The sequence below is a fragment of the Microtus oregoni genome, unplaced genomic scaffold (genome assembly GCF_018167655.1).
Source record: "Microtus oregoni isolate MIOR12 unplaced genomic scaffold, Mior012 000002F_ref0000024, whole genome shotgun sequence".
NCBI lineage: Eukaryota > Metazoa > Chordata > Mammalia > Rodentia > Cricetidae > Microtus > Microtus oregoni.
In genome coordinates this window covers 51,857,252-51,880,111 of record NW_024543061.1, presented here as the reverse complement: position 1 = coordinate 51,880,111, position 22,860 = coordinate 51,857,252, and the positions used below count along the sequence as shown (strand labels likewise).

The following is a 22,860-nucleotide window of genomic DNA, read 5'->3' as shown; positions in this document are numbered from 1 at the left end:
AAGATAATGGGGGAAGGGACTGATACTGAGTCTGTAGTACTTTCCAAGTGATGCCTGTGGTCCAGGAAGGCATAAGACATCAAGGTTGTTCTTGAACTATTCCCCCAAACCATGCAGCAAACAGAGCCTCAGTCTTTGTAATGCCTTTCTAAAACTAATACTTTCCAGGAAAGCTAGTTGCATTAATACTGAGGAAGTAGTTAAAGGGGGGCAGATAAAATGATTGGGTGGAAGTCTTTGCAATGCATGTTATGTGTTATGTTAAAGTTACAGACACTGAAGCAACAAGTTTCCATCTTTATCCCTGGGAGTTTTCTTAACTTTGAATTCGCAGATGGTTCTTTTCCCTGACAACACATGCCTCTAAACTTTTAAAGATCAGCTCCAAAGAAATACAATGAGACATAGGAACCAACAAGATCATTGGCTGTCACAAATAAAACTTTGTTGATCACATATTGTTGGTCACTGGAAATATGTTTCAAATATTTCATGCTATATCCCCAGAAATCATGTAATGTATTACAATAACTAGTGTTTCCTGATTTGTATTAGGGAACAGGAGGATTAAATAGATTTTTGACTCCATGTTTCTCAAAGTCTTCAGGATCCCAATTGATTTTAATGGATGTCTGGAGGAGAAATAGAGCCGGGGACAGTTTACTGAATATATGATGGATTTCATATTATTTCAACTCTTGCTTAGTCATCACTCCTGAAAATAGTATTTTACAAGACACACTTTCAGACATGTGAGAAAAGAGAAAAGAAGAAGAAAAGTTATGAAAATCATCCCAGGTGTAGAACATTTAAGTGTGAATGAGTAAAACACCTCACTCTTACTATTATGTACCATGGAACATCAAAGTGGATTTTCTTACACTTAGAACATGAATGTACATAGGCTTCCATAAATACAGAAGGCTCTGATCCCAAACTAAGACTCCATTGAACTTTATGCTCAGTTAGTATTAGTATTATGCTAAGCAGTTTCCCAACTTCAGCCCTCCAGAAAACATCTGTGTCACTCTTCAATATACAGATGCCCTACAACACTGCAATTAGGATAATTAACCTGGCTGAAATTCCTAAAATCATACATGCAACAGGAGTAGACATTCCTTTCAAGTGCAACTGGAAGGATCATTAAGACAAACCATATCTTGGCTTAAGAAAAATGGAAATAAAAGTCCACAGAAATTATACAAAGTATATTCTCATATCTTAAAAATGTGGAAATTAATAGCAAAAGTCATAGAAAAATCAAAATATTTAAAATTTTAACAAAAAAACTTGTTGAAGTTATCCCTGTATCAAATAGAAATTACATACTTTGAGAAGACTTAAAATAAAACTATAGTACATTGCAATTAATGGATAATAGATGAAATGGTAGTTATATAGAAAACATATTTATACTAGAAAATAGGAAAGAACTGATATAGACAAAATCAACTCCCAAAGAGAGAATGGGTGAGTAAATACCAAGAAAGCAGACATATGATAAAAATTAAAACAAAAATCAATAGATTTGAAATAGAGAAACAACAGAGAAAATAGAGTCAAAATATCATCATACATATGATCAATAAAAATCTACAAATCTTGAGCAAGAATGACCAAGGAGAGATATCTCAGACTATATGAGGGATAAACTATAAATAACATATACCTCCTATTTAAGAATGTGATGAACTTTTATGTTTTTAAACTCATCAAGGAAACATCAAGAAAATAGAATATTTCCTTAAGATACACAAATTAAAAAAAGTTGAAAGAAAAAATGATTATCTGAATACTCCCAAATCATCTTTGAGATTCCATATAAATTACAATTTTATGTTTTAGAAATAATACCATAAAAAGTATAGGCTCAAATGGTTTTATTAAATCCAGATATAAAGCCATCTACATAAAATGTTTCAAGAGCAAGGAGGTTAAGGTTCAACTCATTGCATAAGGTTAGTATCATATGATATTACCAGAATCAGTTGAAGAACAAACAAACAAAAAACAAAACATGCAGATGTTCAAAAGCTCAAGAAGAGAATCTCATTTTAAGTAGGTTGCAGACTGATTTGGACTGTTATATAACCTAAGCAGTCAATCTGAAATATTGACACTATTTCAGGTGTCATTAAACTTCAATTCCCACCTCAGGAAGTACCATGGAGCCAATCAGTAAAATACAATGGGGTCTCATGTTATTCTAATCTTGAGAAGAAAAAGCTAGCTATAATACTAGTTCTATGACATGAAAACTTGATCACCATGAGCCACAAAAAAGTGAAAGAGAAAGAGAGAGAGAGAGAGAGAGAGAGAGAGAGAGAATAAGAGCAATGTTCCAAGGCAAAGCAGATCTAGTGGGAAGGCAAACATTTCATATTTTATCAGTGACCAGAATATCTTGATCCAGCCTCTAAAAATCTGGCCAATTTGAAGAAATGGGATAATTGAGACTAAGGAAAGACAGAGATGAGATCAAGGAAAGAGATATCTTGATTGAGGGAGCCATTATAGGTTTAGCAAGAAACCTGGCTCTAGAGAAATTTTCAGGAATCCACGAGGATGACCCCAGCTAAGACCTTAAGCAATAGAGTATCTTGAATTGCCCTGTAGTCAGATTGATGAATATCTTAAATATCATCATAGAATTTTCATTCAACAACTGATGGAAACAGAGGCAAAGACCTACATTGGAGCATTGGACTGAGTTCCCAAAGTCCAGTTAAAGAGTGGGGGGGATGAGAATATGAGCAAAGAGGTCAAGATCATGATGGATACACCTACTAAACAGTCTACCTGAGCTAATGGGACCTTACAAACTTCAGCTGGACTGAGAAGGAAGAAGCACAGGACCAAACTAGTCCCTCTGATTGTGGGTGATAGTTTCATGGCTGGGGCAGACTGAAAGGCCACTGATAGTGGCACCAGGATTTATCCCTACTACATGTACTGGCTTTTTGGAAAACTATTCTTTTTGGATGACTACCTTGCTCAGGCTAGATATAGTAGGGAGGGCCTTGGCCCTTGCCCAAAACAATGTTCCTTAGCCTCTCTGAGGATTGATGGGGGTGGTGTGGGAGAGTATGTGGAAGAAATAGGAGGAGGGAAGGGAGTGGAAACTTGGATTGTTATATAGTGTGGGAGGTTCTTTTGTCTATATATTGCTTTTATTGGTTAATGAATAAAGAACTGCTTGAAGCCTATGGCAGGGAAGAACAGAACTTGACAGGGAAACCTAGGCTGTATGATAGGAGAAAGAAGGGTGGAGTAAGGAAGAAGCTATAGAGCCACCGCCAGAGTCAGACATGCCAAAACTTTGCTGGTAAGTCACTGACACATGGTGATACACAGATTAATAGAAATGGGTTAAATTAATTTGTAAGTGTTAGCCAATAAGAAGCTAGAGCTAATGGACCAAGCAGTGATTTAATTAATACAGTTTCTGTGTGATTATTTTGAGTATAAGCTAGCCAGAAGTCTGGGAACCAACAAGCAGCTCTCTCCCGTTACATTTGGCACACCAATGTGGTGTACTAAATCCATGTACAACCTAAAAAAGCTTGAAAAGGAACTCTAGACACAGAAAAACAAAGCTTAGCCTCATGTTTTCTTCAGCTGGCAGCGTGCGGCAGCTCTCTTAAGGGAGGTTTTCCTGATTCACTGGTAGCAAAAAAAAAGTTTAAAAAGTCTGCTTCCTGGACCATGCTGCCAGCTAAAACTCCAGCTTTGGAGCATTTGTGGGCACAGGTGTTTGTGTGCCTACTCAGGGTCAGGAGGAAAGTAGTTGAGACCAGCTCAGAGCCCCTCCACTTGGGCAGGTGGTTGGATCAGGACTGCTAGGCATGCACAAGCAGGAGAGTATGGTGAATTTCTGCCACCATGCACAGGGATATTTTCAAGCTGTGCAATGCTCTGCATGGCAAATTTAGCTATTACTAAGATAAAATGGGTTTATGTGCTGCACGCTCATTCTCAGTGTTAAGGTACTGAGCATGACTCTAACCTGACAGCACCAGAGCTGGCAGTAATGTACCTCTACCATTTTGGAAGTGGAAAGAGGTAGATCCAGCATCCAGAGCAGCTGCAACTAAGCTGCCTACTACTATAAAAGCTCTTCAAGACAGTAAAGAATTAGAGATAAGACAATAAGGACAGTTTCAGACATAAAAGACCTCTAAATGAATCCCAGGATTGGATAAATGTATGTAGGCTTGAGAGATAAAGGGAAAAAAGTGTAGAGAGTTACAAAAGAGAAATAAATGGTTTAAAAAAATAAAAGCCTTTAAATGGACAGAATACAGACAGTCCTCGGTTAAAGGAATAAAGATAACAAAATAAATATTACAACAAAAGAGAAAATATAAATAAGCCACATAAAGATGGAATATACACAGAGAGTCTGGATTATGTATATGAACAGATTATGTATTTTGTCTTTGAATATTTTGACTGTGAAGGAACTAAGGACAGAGAGACATTTCATTGTATGGGCTGCTAAACTAATCCATCATGTATATTATAAAGGTGTCTTGACTTCAAAATTTGTGTCTGTTGATATGTTGCTTTGGAAAAGAGGGTATTCTTTTGTTTCCACAGAGGATGAGAACCTGTGGATTCTTTCCAGGCTAATATGGTTTCATAGAACATGATCCCCCCTTCCCTGAGATGTCACTGTGAACAACCTCAAAAAATTATTTCACCCAGTAAACAGCAGAAAGATGTTTGGACAGAACTATACCCATATTCCCATATATTGTTTGAAAATGTTTCTTTATGCTCAGAGACTAGTTACAATTTTCTTAGGTCAAAGGTTAATTTGGGAATTTTACCATCATTTGCTTTCACAGGACCCCCTAAGAAGAACGTTGCCCCCATGTCAGCTAGAAGGAATGTTAGAGGACAATGTCCCCTCTCCCAACAGAGTTTGCCCTCAGGGTTAGGGACATCATTTAGTGGTTGGTTTAGGGTTGACGGGATGGGGAGATATTTTATGGAATTGGGGGTAATTAAAAAAGGGGGGGCATTAACTGGTTTGATGGGATGATTGGTATTTGTGATTTACTGTTTTTAGAAAATTGTATTGGTACTGTATCTTGTATATTGATATATTGAATATTGAATGTGAGTGTTCCTACATCTATTTTTGTATAAGAGTATGCTTATAACGTTGTCTATATTGTATTGATACATCTACCAGATTACAATGTACATTTCTACCTTTGATATTATTTATATAATAACATTGTTTACATTTGATATGTAATGACATTGTTTACAGTTGAAGATCATTGTCTTCATATATTGCACAGTTGTTGATTCTCTTAGTCGTCAAGTTAGATAGGTATTGAGAATTAATCAGGTCTTTTAGATACATAGAGATTATATTTAGTATAGGTAGTATAATCTTCAGCCTCTTCGAAGAGCTGTAGAAAATGGCCTTTAATCTAACCTAGAATTCTGTGCCAACGAGACACAATCACTCCTGGCGACACCACTCTACTCCTGAGAGAACATTGAGCACCAAGGCCACTCCACTGGGAGCTTGTCTTCTTGGCAAAACTGGCCTTTGGGTTAAGAAAAGCCCATACCTCAACTACTAACAAAGATACAGAATGTTCATAAGTGGATGAAACAGAATTGTCTTATCTTGCCAAGACAGGGTAGGATAATTCTTAGAAAGTTCCTTGCCTTTAATAGTGGTATGTCAGTTATGTTAGGCCTTAGCCAAAGTTGGTTGACTCAACTTTGCAAACGAGATTTTGGGTGATTGCCCAGGTAGTCAGTTGTCTCTGTCATTTGTTGCACATTTTGGATATCTCTCGTTTGTTAAGTAATATTAATTCCCTTCTCAGATCTTTGACGGAGTTGCAGATTAGATAATTGTAGTTACCCTCTACCTTATTTAGACTCCTTGAGATAGAATGTTTAGCAAAACTTTTGTTTTATGTTTCTTGCTCAATATTGATTGTTATATTTATTTGTTATATTGTATATAGTTGTATTTGGTTTAGTTCTGTCTTATTTAGACAAAAAGGGGAGATGTAGGGGAAACTCCTCCCAATGGGGTGCGTGTTTGCCTCGGGCTAATGTTTACATATAAATCTGGCAGCATGAGCCCAGCTGCTCTCTCTTTTTGTATCTCCTGCTCATCACTGGATCCCTGGTGTTGTAAGCTATTCCTTCATTAAAATTTGCTGTTTCATATTAAGCTAGCCTGGTTATTATGCCAACTACATATATTTTTGTTCTTGATTAAGGTATTGTGTTTGTGCAGTTCATTTAAAAATGTAATGTATAATTAATAAATATAGGTTAATAGATAATCATCTATAATAATCATATTACTTAGGTTTTCTAGATATATAGAGATATATTTCAGTTAGTTAGGTATTTTTCAAACCTTTCAAAGACTACAGAATATGGCATTAAAAAGGTTTTAATAACTTAGGACTTTTCATGACAATGGGACATGTCCACTCCCAGCAGCACCAATTACTTCAAGAGGAAGATGGGCATCAATGAGGCCCCTTATAGAGTTGATTGGCCATTTGGGGAAAAAAAAAAAACAAACCTGCTCTCGCTTGGACTGCTTAATGAACTGGACATGTGGGACCTGCAGAGAAATGACTGAAGGGTAAGACAACCTCTTGGGGTTCCTGCTTCATGGAAGAGTTTGCTAGACATTCTACTGGACACAGAAAAAAGAGAGTGACAAACTGCCAATATAGGTGGAACTGTCTTTGAAATTCCTCCTTCATGAAAAAGTTTGCTGGATACTATGTGTCAGTTGGCTAAAGATGGATGCCCCAATAGTACAGAAAAACTTTGGGTGATTGCCCCAGAAGTGATATGTCTCTGTCAGTTGCAGAATTTTGAAAGTTGCTTACATTGTACTTCCTGTTTACTTAGGTAATAGTATATCCTGCTAGAGTTTGTGATGGAGTTGAAGAATAAATATAGTTTTCCTTAGTTATGATAAAAATTGTAACTAATTCTTGCTTGATAACTGGTCATATGTAATTTTATTATGTTAAAATTAAAGCTTTTTTTGTTTAAACAGAAAAGGGGAAATGGTATAGGAGGAATTCTGTCTATGTATTGCTTTTATTGGATAATGAATAAAGTCTTCTTTGAGCCTATGGCAGGGAAGGACAGAATTAGGTGGGAACATCTATGCTGTATGCTGGGAGAAAGAAGGAGGGCAGAGTCAGTGAGAAGCTATGGAACTTCCACCAGAATCATACATGCCAAAATCTTGCCAGTAAGCCACTGCCACATGGTGATACACAGATTATTAGAAATGTATTAAATTAATATGTAAGTGTTATCCAGTTAAAAGCTAATGGGCCACGCAGTGATTTAATACAGTTTCTGTGTGATTGTTTTGAATCTAAGCTAGCCAGGCAGCTTGGAACCAGCAAGCAGCTCTCTTTCTCTACAAATATATATAAAAATAAAAGATAGTTTGTTTTCTTTTTAAAAAAGATAAATAAAAAGGAAAAAAGACTTGGCCAGTATGAATGACTACAACCAGATTCCACCTTAAAACAGGAAATATCACAAGGTTTCAATGAGAACACAGTGCTATTTGGTCTTCTACTTTTGCCCCATCATCACTCACTTGATTTCAAGTTAAGTTCTGCCATTCAACTGTTTGCTGAAGTCTCAATAAGTTTGTGCTAAAATTTGAAGACAAATGCCAAGATTAATACAGAACGTGAAGCAAGATAAACTGATAGGCTAGGTTAGATTTCTCTCTGGGGTAAACATTTGAACTTGATTTACTTCATTAAGCATAGACAGGGACAGGATCCATTCAAGTAACTGATTCACCTCATGGTCTCTACAACCAACCAGGGGTATAAAATGAATTATAAAATTGTCTTTAATTTAAGAGCTAGAATTGGTTGCAAATTGTTGAAGAGGTTGATTAACCCTAACAGGTCAACTAATATAAATTGTGCTAGACGAAGACTCTGATTTTCCTTAAATTTGAGTGTCTGAAAAAAAATACTTATAAAGAAAGCTTATAAATATCACACTAGTTAGTCCTCTTTGCTAGATCAATTAATTGGACATGAGGTAAGATAAGGTATGTTGATTGATATTTGAAATTGGTTGAGATCTTCAACTTGCCAAAAGAAGAGGGAAAACTGAAAAGAGTCACAGTAATCAAGTTTTCTTTTCTTTTTTTTTTTAAATGGGGTTTTCAGATCCTATATTTCAGTTTGATTTCTTGAATATACACTAAAATGTTAATAACCCAGGAGGGTGGAGATGAGGAAATGACCAGGAAGCTGGGGAGAGGCAGGAACTGGGGAGGAGAAATGAGAAAATACACTGTTTCCATGCATTGTATTTTCAAAGAATAAAAACAGCACTTACGACACTAACATAACACAACAACTTAAGAATTCTTAAGTGGTATCTAATAAGTGACAATGATTGAATTTCAAGAAAGAAAGGAAGATCTATTTTGTATCTCTATTGAGTGGATTTCTTCCAAGGAATGAATATATATTTTATTATCTGAGAATTGTTAAATTTAAAAAATTCAAGCAGCCTGTGCAAGACATGCACAGAATGTGTATAACAAAATTCAATAGATATTCTTGATCAAAAACCATGCACTAGAATTAGAAGAGGACTATATTAGCTTATTAGCTTAAGGACAGGCACCTACAGAAAGTTCTGGAAAGCAAGAGACCACAACCAGGAGAAGTTGCTTTCTGTTCTGCAACAATGCATTGGAGTCCTTGACCTGACAAAAAGAATAAAGAAGACAAAGAAAAAAATATGTGCAAGGAGCAGTAAAGATGTCTATTTGTATATGATATGATAGTATATATAGGACACGTGTGACCCTAAAGAACTGCTAAACTTCACCAAAACTTTTAAATAGCTGAAGCAAATTAAAGGTATAAACTCCATATATAAAATCAATCATTCATGTACTTCAGTAAGAAACACATTATTACTAAGTTATAAATACAGTCATTAACAAAACAAAATTATAGCACTGACACCATGAAATGTGTTCAGAATCTGTACCAAAAAAACTATGAAGGGAGAATAGAACGGACTTTCAAATTTGGGTAAGTCTTCTATATTTTCATCTACAGGTGTAATGAAATGTCAATCAAAAACTCATTTTGCAATCACACAGAAAGGTAAAAGAAATAGAAGAGGCAAACAGTTCTAAGAGCAAAAACAAAATTAGACTCATGATGCCCAATCTTATGACTTACCATGAAGTTACAACATCAAGAGAGGGAAGAAATTATAAAATGATAGATATGTGACTGAGGAACATTTTATGTGTGTGTACATCACATTAACAAACCATCAGCAAAGATGCAAATGGCTAACAAAGAATAAAGGTCAGTCTTCTACAATTGGTGCAAATATTGGCTATGCATTTATAGAACAAATGTCAACAATTAACTAATATTCTTCATAATAATTTACTCTGCATGGAAGTTGGACCAGCATATATAACCTGTGTCAGAAAACTTAAAAAAAATAAGTGAGTACTGTATAACTTGCTGTTTATTTGTCAGTTTTTCAGTTTTTAGACCTAAAAAAGAAAAAAAAAGGAAAAAAAAGATCCAGAATGAACAAAGGAAAAGGAATTGATGAATTTCATTTTATGAAAATTTAGAACATTTGTTCTGTGACTATCAATGAGAAAAACACAACAAAAGCTAGAGATTAGGATGAAGTCATATATCTGATAATAGCCTTCTATATAGAATAATGCTTAAAGTAAACAATGTACTAAGACACACAAGAGATGGGACAAAAGGGTCCAAATTCACACTTAGAAACCTGAAGAGATAGGTAACAGCAGACATGAGAGAAGTGGTGAAGTAGGAACAGATACCAACACACAGTCAACAGATCTGCTTAATAACAACAGCTTTCTACCAAGACCAAATGCTGGAAATCATTCAGAATGCAAAAATGTCTCATCATTATTGGTTCAATACATTGTGCAATGGTGCAGCCTTCAGAAGGTGGCTTGATGTGTTGCAGGGCTAGCACACTTACCCCCTAAGGAAGCAGATCTCACCCTGTGCTTTTGCAGAATTGAACTAAAATTTTATTTTAATAGAAATATGGATTATTATATATATAAATATAAACATATTTATGCATATGAACATATATACACATATAAACACACACACACACACACACATATATATATATATATATATATATATATATATATATATAACTTTATTTGTAACCATTACCAATGAAAATATGTCAGATTTAACAGGTAAGTGGATAGCTGTGGCTAATATACAGGTCAGAATGCTTTTTAACCAGCTATAGGGAACCATTCCTTTATGCAAGAGGAATAAACCTGATATAAACTTCACTATGTGTAAAATAATGAACTCTAAAGGCTGTACTTGGTGTCTTTCTATAGATAGAATAACATGTAAAAATTCAAAACTGAAGATGAAGTAGGGAGGGTCAGATACAGGGGTTATCAGAAAATGAGAATTTCACTGAAACAGCCATACCAAAAAAAAAACTGCATGGTGACGGGCAGAGCTCTGTGGTATGGAATATGACATGGTGAGTATAGGGTGAGAGAGGCATCTACTCCTTCTGAACAATATACCATAGTAACTAAACTTAATGCATACAGTCCTAAACCCACAATGTAGAAGAATCCCTGCCAACAGTGACAATGAGCCTCACCACATTATGAATGTATAAAGAACCTGACGACATGTGGAAAGGCCATGACCTATGCCAACTCTGAATAGCAATGTTTTTATTAGAAATGCTGTGAATTGCTTGGGAAATGGTATTAAGATTCGTTGCAATGCAATTTTCAATCTGAAGCTTCCTTCTGTATTTGGCTTGAAACATTTATGTTTACCTAAAAACATCTACTCCAAAATGCATATTAACTACCTTAGTAACTGTAACATATTCCTTCAATATCTTTGATGCTCTTCCTTTGCGGAGGTGGGTATAAACTATTCCCAGCTTCGGAATTTTGAAACAGGTTCTATTGCTTGTATGTATGCCTCTGTCCAAATGTCTTATATTGGAACCTTATGGCCAGTGTCACAGCATTCAGGTCCAAGATGATACTGATGTTACTGGTCTGGAAGCAGCACTGGGTGAAGCCTCTCCAAGAAATATGTAAATAGATGCTCAGAAATAATCACTTGTATACCTCCATACGAGTTATAACTAGCTATGGGAGGTGGCAGTGGTACTATATACTGATATTCCAGTACAAGGATGCTCAGAGTATGGTGGCCTTGGAACTGGAAGCTCAGAGGATGGTGGCCTTGGGAGAGGGAAGAGAATGGATCATTATGTTTTGTTATGATGTAGGATTTCCCTCTGTATAATGTGAATACTACTAGTGAAAAAAGAAACTGCCTTGTCCTGTTGTTAGGACAGAACTTAGGTAGGCTGGGAAAATTAAACTGAATGCTGGAAGAAAGGAGGTAGAGTCAGTGAGAAGCCATGGAGCCTCTGCCGGAGATGGACATGCTGAAACTTTGCTGGTTGGCGATGACCTCGTGGTGATGCACAGATTAATAGAAATGGGTTAAGTTAATATGTAAGAGTTAGCCAATAAGAAGCTAGAGCGAATGGGCCAAGCAGTGATTTAATTAATATACTTTCTGTGTGATTGTTTTTGAGCTGAGCAGCAGAGAACCAACAAGCACCCTGCAACATTGTTATAAAGTGCACAATGGTGCAGAGAAAGAACAATGGGGAAGGTGTCTTTGGGTAGTGGTCAATAGTATCTCAATGCTGTAATTCTTCCATGTCTGGCAAGCATTTTGCAAAGGTAGGGAATGAAATGATCTGTAAAGTGTCCTGGGGTTGCTGGGGAGAAGTCATGGCTACTTTACCACTCTCTTTGCAGGAGAAGCAGAAACTTTTGGATAGAAAGCTGGCTCCCCATCAGGATTCAATTACAGCTGAATGATTAAGCAAATGAGAGCAAACTCCATTTGGCTATGTGATTAGCAGAAGGGCAGTCCACACTCTCAATTGCTGCTCCTGGAGTATACACTGGGGCAATTGGTAAGTAGGGTTTCATGACTACAGCATGGAGAAGCTCATCCCCTTTTAACTGAAAACTGCCCACAGGTGAGCCAGATCAAATACCTTAACAGAACAGAAAAATCTTCTATTATCATGGTAATGGAGATGAGCAAGTACATAAAGCTAAAAGTTGAACAAAGAAAGAAGATTGGAACATGAAGGAAGAGAGGTGAGCATGCTGTTTTCATCTGTCTCAGAAGGCATCCATTATGCCTGCTGGAAGGAAAAGCACCTCATTTGCATCTGATCCATAGGAAAGGCTAAAAATTTCGCTTAGATTGTGAATAGATGACTTCAACTCAAGCATTCAGATGAAATATGCTATGTCAGAGATTTGGCAACATGAAGGGAGAAATCTGTGTCCTGGGAGTTTTCTACAAACAAAGAAAGGATCTGGAATGTCCCACCTCATACACTCTTGATGTTCATTTATCAGCTAGACTACCTCTCCAAAATGATCACGTATGATCATACTTTCACCCCTACACTGATATCCTACAGAATGTAATTCCCTACAGCTCCACATTTGGTGTTTCTTTCAGCTAAGTCTTCATAATAGGACTGCTCTTGCCTACTGTATGTGATGTTACTACTGCACAAATGCAAACTAAAGTCGAAAAACTAGTTATTTGGCAACTAGAGCTTAAGAATCTAACTTTAAAAAATTACCTTTTTAGAAAATTTTATATACATGTTATTAGGCATAGTGTTTGTATGTGTATGACATGCATGCATGTGCCATGGAGGCCAGAAGAAGGGAATCGGATCCCTTTGATCTGGAGTTACAGGTGGTTGTAAACAGTCTTATTTGGTTTCTGGAAATTTATCATGGATCTACTACAAGAATGACATGTGGCCAGCAGAAATGTTACAGCCAATAAACGCACTTGCTTATATTGCAAAGTTCCTGGTTTCAATTCCCAGCATGCTCAATATCAGTGCATAATTGTCTATAACACCAGTTACAGAGGTTGTGATCCCTTCTTCTGCCCTTCATGGACATTGCATGCATATGGTGCACAGACATGCATATCGGAGAAACACCCATGCATGCTAAAATTCACGAACAATAAAAATTTAAAGATCATCAATTGCTAGTAGCTTAACTACATCTCTATCCCAGAGACTGTAGCATTTGAAAAGTATTTCCTCTATCTAGCCAACTTTTTACCAAAGAATTTTACAGTTTCCCAGTTAGTTCCCAGGGCTGTGGGTAGGAGTGTCCACAAACAGTAGAGCTGGGCAAAATACGCAAATGAAAAATTATGTCACTGGGGTTGGAGAGATGGTTCAGTAGTTAAGAGCTCTGGCTGCTCTTCCTGAGGACCTGGATTCAAATCCTAGCATTCACATGATGGCCTACAACTCTAACACCAGCCTCAGGATCTCTGCTGCCCCCTTTAGTTGCCATGGGTACTGCATACATGTGATACACATACACATTAAAATATACTCATATACATAAAATGAAAATAAAGTTCAAAAGCAGACAGTTTAAAAGTAGTTATGTCACTGACAGGGCAACTCCATTCTTGCCACCTCAGCCTTGACTGAGAGGACAATCTTTTCTGACTTGAGGAGACAAACTACTGAGATAATAAGGGAAGTTGCACTCTTGGAAATCAATCTTTTCTTCATTTGGAGCTGAAAGCTGGTAGGTTTTGTCTTTCTCTGGTAGGGAGTAATTTGTAACAGCAAGAGACATCAGGGGCCAGAGCCCAGACTTCTTTCAATAAACTCTACTGCTCTTCTAACTGATTATAGATTATTTTTTTTTTCTGAAAGCAGAAACAATTTGCAGTGCTCACAAAGTCTGAACTAACAGCTCAGGAAAGGAAGAGTCCTACTTAGCTATGCCAATTCAACTTAGCAAACACTGAGATGATGTCGTTTCAACAGAAACAAAATATGTTAGTAAAAGGATCATCTGATTAACCAGGGAATACTGATCCAGGCAGATGAAGATCATCATTGATCTGAAGTGAGAGGATGGATGATAATTTTCAAAATCAGTTGTCATTCCATATGCCTCTTATTTACTAATATATTCAATAGCCACCATTTTCTCCAATGAGGCGAAGGTATTTTGAAGTCAAATGCATCTTTAGACTGCAGGCTAGTATTAGGATTTTCATCTTTCAATGATTTATGCTAAAAGACCAAATATTGTCTTGTTCTCATATATAGAATGTCACATATGGAGAGGAAGATAATTGAATATAAGGTCATGGCATATCTATTTTCTCAGAATTTAAATATTCAGTCAATAGAAGGAGGTTTTTTGAGACTCAGGAAGTAGGTGGGAATTATACAACTCTGAACGTGAAGAAAAGATAGAAATCTCAGAATATCATGAAACACAAAAGATTCACTAGAGCCCTCCTAATGAACTTAAATAACCTGTACCATTTTCTAGAAAAAGGATGCTCTCAGATCAAGTGATCTGCTTGCAAATGGTAGAGGGAGCTACCGAGATACACCTTTCCTGACTTGTCACCCAGCTAGCATAGAGTTTGATTTGAGGCACTCATGCTTCTCTAGGCAACCCCTTATAGTAATTCCATAAGTAAGTCAATAAACTCATTGGCTCACTGGCTCAGTTTGGGTGTAATCATTAATTTGGTCTGGCATCAGTGTTATATCTGGATAAAAAAAAATATTTCTTCATGTTTCCTCAGAAAATTCCTGCAACAATGGGTTAAAAGTAGAAATGGTATCTAGTTAGAGCAATCAAAGACTGTATGAAAGAGTTTATTTGAGACTGATAGTTTACATCTTTGGAGAGGAGGAACTTATTCTCATTTTGAATAAGAATGACCACATATAACACTTCAGAGGGTGAGGTTGTTTTTTGAAGTGGGAAAGGATTGGAGAGAGCACCTCTGTCAGGGCCTTTTCCTCCCTGTGTCTACATTATGTTCATGGAGCCCTTACTATTCTCTTGACACCAACAAGGCATAAATGAAAACAACAATGCTAACCCAACTCCCATTAGACTTGCATGTCAGAAAAAGGCAAGAGAACCAGGGACCTTGATAAGTCATTGCTTAGACACAGGTCAGGTGCTCCCCATTTCCTCATATGGGAGCTGATGGAGTACCTTCTTGTGTAAAATGTCTTCTAGTCAGTTTTTTATGCTTACCAAATAAAGTCAGATGTGACCTTTGAGGACAGTGAATTCTTATCTGAATATAAAGGGACAGAAAATCCTTAACTGTGAAAAATTTCAAGTAGATCACAGAGAAAATGAGGCAGCTGGGAATCGTGTAATGCAATGAAGACAATAAGAAATGAAAACAAAGTCTCCTTCATGGGTTTGGGAATAAGATCATTAGGTAGTAGCAGAAAACATGAGGAAAGGACATGGAGAAACTAGAAATAATATTAAGAAATTAAGAATAGCAACTGAAACTCATTTCTGGGGAGATCTGACAGTGTTGCTAATTGTTATGAGATGTGAACTCTGAATAATCTTTGACATGGCAGTTTCCCATCCTAGGTTGAAGAGAGAAGAAAAGAGTAAAACAATAACAACTTAATTTGCCAAGAATATTCTCATCGCCAAAGCATAGAGAACATTGCACACAACATGGAAAGGTAGGTTTGATACTTCTGAAACCAAATAAGGACTAGTGCTACTAAACTTGTATAATCAGGGTTGAACTACATGAAGTTTTACATGACAAATCTATGAGAGTCTTCTAGTTGATGCTCTGCCAGGAAAACCACACTTCACATTCAAAGCACTATTTCTGCATGTTAGTTACAGGTAAGGCCATATCTTCAAGCCAAGGAACATTGGAAAGTAAGATAACATCAAAGATGCTAAGGAAGTTCTATGTCACTGTTTGGCCTCCTAAACACTTGCAGAAATTTGAAGCAGTGATAACTGTTGGGGAAGGAGAGTCTGAGCAACAGGGGTGCCTACAGATCTTGTAGGGTGCTCCAACAAAGTGACACCTTTCCTGAGTTGCCACCCATGCTCGGGTCAGGCAACTTCCTTTTAGTCATTAATCTCAGAAGAACTTACAACTTTCTCCTGCGGTTTGTTGTACTCTGAATCATTTCTCTTGCTGTTTTTGCATCCACATTTTACCTACTGATTCATGCATTTGTTCAAAACATATTTGCTAAACAACTGCTAAGTTTCAATACACTGTGTTGCTGCGTGTGTAACAATCAACATGAAAGACAGACTTCCCCTTGACTTACACGGGAATTTGTACCAACAGGGCAACTCCCCTTTTTAAATATTTTCTTTCAAGAAAGTGATGCCCTATACAATTGCTATGCACTAGTTTACAGCTGCAATTCCAGCACAGAACATCTCGTTCTCCTGAACAGCTGGTATCCTGGCAGGTCGTGAGTGGGTTAATGAAGAATATGCTCCCATTCAGGAAGCCTTGGGAAGGCAAGCTGTTCCTTTCCTTGAATAAGAAATGAGAAATTGGCTGATTTTTCACAGTCACTGGTCTTTCCTGTGACTGGAATATTCTCACCATTCAAAACCATTTGGCATTTCTTTCCAAGGAAGCTCCTATGGAAAGATGTCTATGTGTCCCAGGACAATTAGAAAGGGCTCAATTTATAAAGTTCAGGCTTGGCTGACATTTCCAATTTACTGCTTCTTTTCAGTCAGTTCTCACTTGTGTGTGTATACAATTTTATTATATTTCTAATTTCAAGTTAGAATTTTTATTTGTGAATTTTCAGTAATGTGCATGTATATTTATTCTAGCACTGTAGTATTGTTATAGGCCCAACCAAAGAACCTATTTATGTTGATTTTCTAAATGCTCTTGTTGTCAAATTGTCTTCTAAATATCTGAGATTATATCTATAGATTTATATCCATAAATCTGTGCTGCTACCAACCTTTCTCTGTAAAGATTCTTATTCTCATGCTGTTAATCCAAAGACACATTTCTATTTCTATTGAAAGTATAGATAGTCAGGGGTTATAGGTGCTCAGCTGTAGACAAGATGCCATTCTCTTATCACTTAACCTTTCTCAAGGTTATGGGGATATCCTGACCATTTTTCATTGGTTCTCTCCCTATGTTCAACTTCTGTACCAACTTTCCATTGATTCCAAAGGATTTTCACAGTTTTAATTTAATTTGTTTTGTTTGTTTTTTGTGGTTTGGGTGTTGAAGCCAGGATTGCAAACATACCAAACACTCCTTCCACTACCTACTGAATTAACTCCTCAACCCCGTCTGTATTTTGACTCAAACACTACCATGTATATCAAGCACTGGGCAGAAGTTCAGACACTCATCTTCCTTTTAGAAATGAAGCAGATTTTTTCAGTCCTCCCTATTCAGAAACTGAGAAATTTTCACCTTCAGCCCAGAGCTACTGACTTGGAAACTCTAGTTAGATAGCCCTCTTCTTCTGAACCTCTCTTTCTAGCTAGCACAGTTGTGCTCATTAATACAACAAAAGGAGTTACAGTTCCTGTATGTTCTTCTAGGCTACCAAGCTCTTCTGAGTAGGTAACCTTTCTGATAACTCTTTCAGAAAAATCTATTTTTTTTCTATATTTATTCTGAGCTAGATATATTATTTTAACCCCTCCAATGTTTTCCTATGCATGTCTTTATAGAAGGAAAATAGAAGCATCCTCATCTTTTCAGTAGTAATTGAGGAACAATTTATACTCACAGCTTTAAGTTAGTTGTATGTGGTTGATGAAATGTCTGATCACCTGGATATAACCCTATACAGAAATATGCAATGTACTACTCACATGCAGTTGTGTTAGCAGTACAGGTATATTTGTTCAATATAAAAATTAAAAAGACAATGTGAATAATCGTCATGGAACTAGTGACCTCTATTTGGTTCAAGATAAATGAAACTGATTCTTAAGGATTCTATCTTTTCTGAATCTTTTGCTGCAACTCTCTTTTCTACTTATTGTTTCTGTGATGATCTATCCACATTGCAGCCAACTATTGCTACAGTTAAGATTTAACAGACTGCACATATCAAAAAGAACCATCTTCACAGGATTTGAACATTTATCATTGTTAAAGGAATATCACTCTTTATCAATGTGAATGTCTCAAACCAAAGAAGTGGAAACAGATGAATCCTGCCTCCAATGGCTTTAGCAATGTATCATCTTCCTCACTGTCACAGAGCTTAGAGAGAGTGCTTCTTTTCTCCAGGTAAGCATGCATTATTTAAAGCCCCGGCCAGTCTATGCTTCTCTAACCAGAAAGGAAGCCAGTTAGCATCATACCCGTCATCTTTGGATCCAAAATCACAATTTTGCATAAATGCTTCCCTAATGTGATGGGCAGTTTTAGTGGTCAACTTGATGAAATGTAGAACGACTTGAAACCAAACCTCATGACACATCCATGACATCTCTTAGGGGTAGGTTATCAGTGGTATAGGGTTGGGGATGGAAATCAAATATGCTCACGGATATATTTTAAAAGAATAAAATAGGAATGGCTAGGAAGGGATTATAGGTAGATTATTGTATCTACTTGTGAACTATTAGTTATAAACAATTTATATTGATATAGATTTTTGTATATTGGTATAGATTTTTGTATATTGATACAAATTCAAATTATATTTGTTATATTGAATATGCTCTGATTTCTGTTTATAATATTTGTTTACCTATGCAAAGTTATACAGTTGTCATACTGTATTCATATATATTTCTACCTCTGCTTAAGATATTTTAAAAATTGATGCAATTTTAAGATATATCTCTCATATTGAACTATGTATTTCTACCTCTGATCAAGATATATACACACATACACACACACGTATATATTGTTAACATGTTGAGATCTTTCTCCTCATTTGCTGCACATTTGTTTAAAGATTGTTTAATTTTTTTTTAATATGAAGCCTTTGTCTTTAAGCTATGAAGGTATTAAGAATTACAGGTCAATAGTCACTTATGTTTGTAATACTTATAGTTAGACTAGTCTGTTTCTTTATATGCTTAGAGATTGTATTTTGCATAGGCAGATAATCTTCAAAGACTTCAAAGAACTGTAGAATATGACATTTAAATAACTTAGGATTCTGTTGACACAAGACATGATTGCTCCCAGAAGCACTGATCTATTCCCGAGAGAATGTTGGGCACCAAAGAATTTAGGTGATTGCCCATGTAGCCAGTGGTCCCTGTCATTTCTTGTACTGTTTGAAAGTTGCTTGATTCCACTTCCTGTTTAATCAGGTAATATTATTTCCCTCCTCAGGTCTTTGATGGAGTTGACGACTAGATACTCATAGTTTCTTCTCATGACTTAGCCAAGCCATTTTCAATATAAGACTGAGATTCCTTAAAATAGAATAACTCTTGAGACATTTAACATGTTTCTTGTCTGATGTTGTTTATGCTGGTTGTAATTCTAATTTTTCTGAATGTTTTTGCTTCTTCTTTTCCCTGGACAATACTTGATATTTGTTACTTTTCTGTGTCATTTTGCATTAGGCTAAGACCTCTTGTATTTAGACAAAAGGGGAAAGTGTTGTGGGAACTCCTTCAGCCAATAGGCTTTATGATACCAACCCATTTTGGGCATGGTCTCCTGTACTATAAATGTAGATGAAAAGAATGTGTGACCCCTTGTTCCTGCTAGATTTGGCTCCAGTTCCCAGTGCATGCAGGAACTGTGGATCCTTACCCTTACTGTCAGTTTATCCCCAAATAAATAAATGTTTATTATACTCCATTCCAGGCTAGTTTGGTACTCTTTGCTACAACTACTGAGACCCACAGCTAAACATTGAGCTGAGCTAGAAGAATCATATAAAAGAGAGGATGGAAGGTTTGTAGGAGCCAGGAGGGTCAAGGGCATCACAAGGGAATCCACAGAAACAACTAATATGAGCTTATAGGTGCTCACAAAGTCTGAACCAACAGCCAAGGAGCCCACATGAAACTGACCTTTGCCCTCTAAATATGTGTGACAATTGTAGTGTTTAGTCTATTTGTGGAACTCCTAGTGATAAGAGTATGGGCTGTTCCTAATGTTTTAGCTAGGTTTTGGGGAACCTATTCCTCATACTGAATTGCTTTGTCCAGCCTTAATACAAGGGGTGGGTGATGGGGGAGAGTCTTCTGGCTTGTGTTAATTTCATTGGTTAAATAAAGAGACTGCCTTGGCCCTTTAATAGGACATAAAATTAGGTAGGTGGAGTAAACAGAACAGAATGCTGGGATAAAGAAGCTGAGTCAAGGAGTCGCCATGATTCTCCTACCAGACACAATCGCAGGTTAAGATCTTCCCCGGTAAGACACCTCGTGGTGTTACAGGGATATTAGAAATGGGTTAGATTGATATGTAAGAGTTAGCCAATAAGAGGCTGGAACTAATGGGCCAGGCAGTGTTTAAAAGAATACAGTTTCCATGTAATTATTTCGGGGCATAAGCTAGCCATGTGGGTGGCCGGGTGCCGGGGACGCAGCCCCACTGCTCCTATTTCAACAGGTGGGAAGCTTAGTTCTACTTCAACTTGATGTTTCAGACTTTGTTGACACCCATAGAAGTTCTGCCCCTTTCTGAACAGAAACAGAGGAGGAGTGGATAGGAGGAAGAAGAGGGGATGTGGGGAAAGAAATGGGAGGAGAAGAGAGAGGGGAAACTAGTGTGGGAGATGTGAAATAAGCATATAAACTTAATAAAAAAGAAAAGAGTTTCAAGCAGGTTTCTCTATCTCTTGATTTACAGATTGGCTCTTAGAGATATCTCATTTGTCTTCTGGCTATCTCTGGAGAATTTCCACACAGGATTCATCCAGCTTAGGGATTGATTCACTGGATAGACTGACAGGTTTCCTGAAGTAACTTTCTCATTTGCAGAGAAGGTTTTGGCTTAGTAACAATATTGATTAAAAACAAACAATACAACAACAATTACCAACAACAAAAAAACTTTAACAGGAATTATTCACAAACTTCAAGCAGCACAACCACATTGCAGTAATGCAAAAGCACGCTGTGTCTAGGAATCAGGACAAAAATACAGCTTTAGAAGTCTCCCATTCAAAAAGGGAATTGTTCAGCCTTGCCATAAAAGTGCAGTTCTAGAGTCTCAAAATTGCAGAAACAGACTCTGAAAGTCTGTGAATTCAAGGGCAGCATGAGCATGCATGCTCTGTTACATAGCAACCTGAAGGCCAGCCTTAGTTATGTGGTAAGAGAATATCTCAAAAATAAAAACCAAAGAAAACAACACAGTGTGCTGGTTGTACTGAATTACATTAAATTATTTTCTTCCACAAAGAACTTACAAATATAGTCATTTTATGACATGTTCATGTTTCTCAGGTTTTTATAGCAGAAATGAAACATATGTGTGCATTGTCAGGAGGAATAACCTTAACTTGATTACCTCAATGCAAACTTTAACAATTGCTAACAGCAATTGTAAAAGGAAGGGAGAAGATGAACACATACAAATAGATCCTCAAAACCCAGAAAGAGATGTAAGTGACTAAATCAAAGCATGGACCGTTGTTAAGGCAATATATTTTCAATTATACATTTTTTTCTAAAGAATGAGAGACAGCGCGGTATTCTGTTTTTCTCTGTTTTCCTTTGTCATTGAATATTTAAAGGTTCTCTAAGCCCAGTAAAGAAGTAAATGGAAAGGAGACCATGGTTCATGAATAAAAATGAAGTCAATGCTTTTGAAGCCACTAGACCTATAAATTAATTGCTTCTAATGAACAGAGTTGGCAGTTAGCATCAGAGGGATGAAAGGGTGAGAGATAAGGAAGGTGAATAGATGTCACAGAATTGCTTCCATGAGAATATTAGAAGTTAAAACTACAGGAACCAATTGGACAGAAAAGAGAAAACCACTACCTACTTCATTGGAACATTGACTGCAAGATACTAAGAAAAATGCACATAATCTTTTCCAACAAATATAGATTTTAGTTTAGGTTACACTAATCAGGGACTTTACCAATTATGAGCCTTCTGACCTAGTCCCGGAATATTTCCTCCTAAGACAAAAAGGTACATTATACTTCTCACCAAAAACCTTTAAATGTCCATGTTGCTACATTTTGGCAGCATTGTAACTCATATACAAAAAGTCTACATGATCATTCACATTCATTTGATGCATTTTTCTCCTGTCCATAGCCTCAGCTCCAAAACCTACAGCGTAACTGAAACTAAGTGGACTTTGTTTGCCACTGCAAGAAAAATAGAAAGCAGAAAATTTCTGTAAATAGCACGGTAAGTGGAAAAGAGGGGAGGCAAAAGTAGATAAGAACCTTGTCTTGTAGGACCAAAGACCTAGAGGACATAGAATTCCATATAAATGACATGGAATTGAACTGAAGACTAGTTTGTAAGCCTGACATTTGACTGATGCTTGTTCAATTATAGGAGTTCAGGTGTGTTCAAATAGTATAACTTTTAAGCTTAAATCAAACATAAGGCTTGCTTTCAACCCCTATGGAATTAAACTTTCATTTTAATTTGAAGCCATCCACGACAATACAGTGTTTGTAATGGGGCAAAATACATTTGTGTCTTGTCAAGTATTTCAAAGCAATATATTAATTTTAGTGTTTAGTAGCAGACACCACATTATCTAATTTTGCATAAAAGGAAAATGTAAGAAAGTGTATATGATTTTGAATAATAAATGTCCCTTACAGGCTCAGAAATATGAGTACTTGGTCTCAGTTGCTGGCCCCATTTGGGAGATTATGTTACGTTTAGAAAGTATAGCCTTGGTGAAGAAAGTGCATGAC

At 36.7% G+C, this 22,860-nt stretch overlaps 1 protein-coding gene across 7 annotated transcripts in view; it reads right to left on the bottom strand.

Moving 5' to 3' along the window:
- Positions 1 to 22,860, bottom strand: part of Grm7 (glutamate metabotropic receptor 7) — a 902,923-nt gene that overhangs the window by 459,604 nt on the left and 420,459 nt on the right. The window lies entirely within an intron of this gene.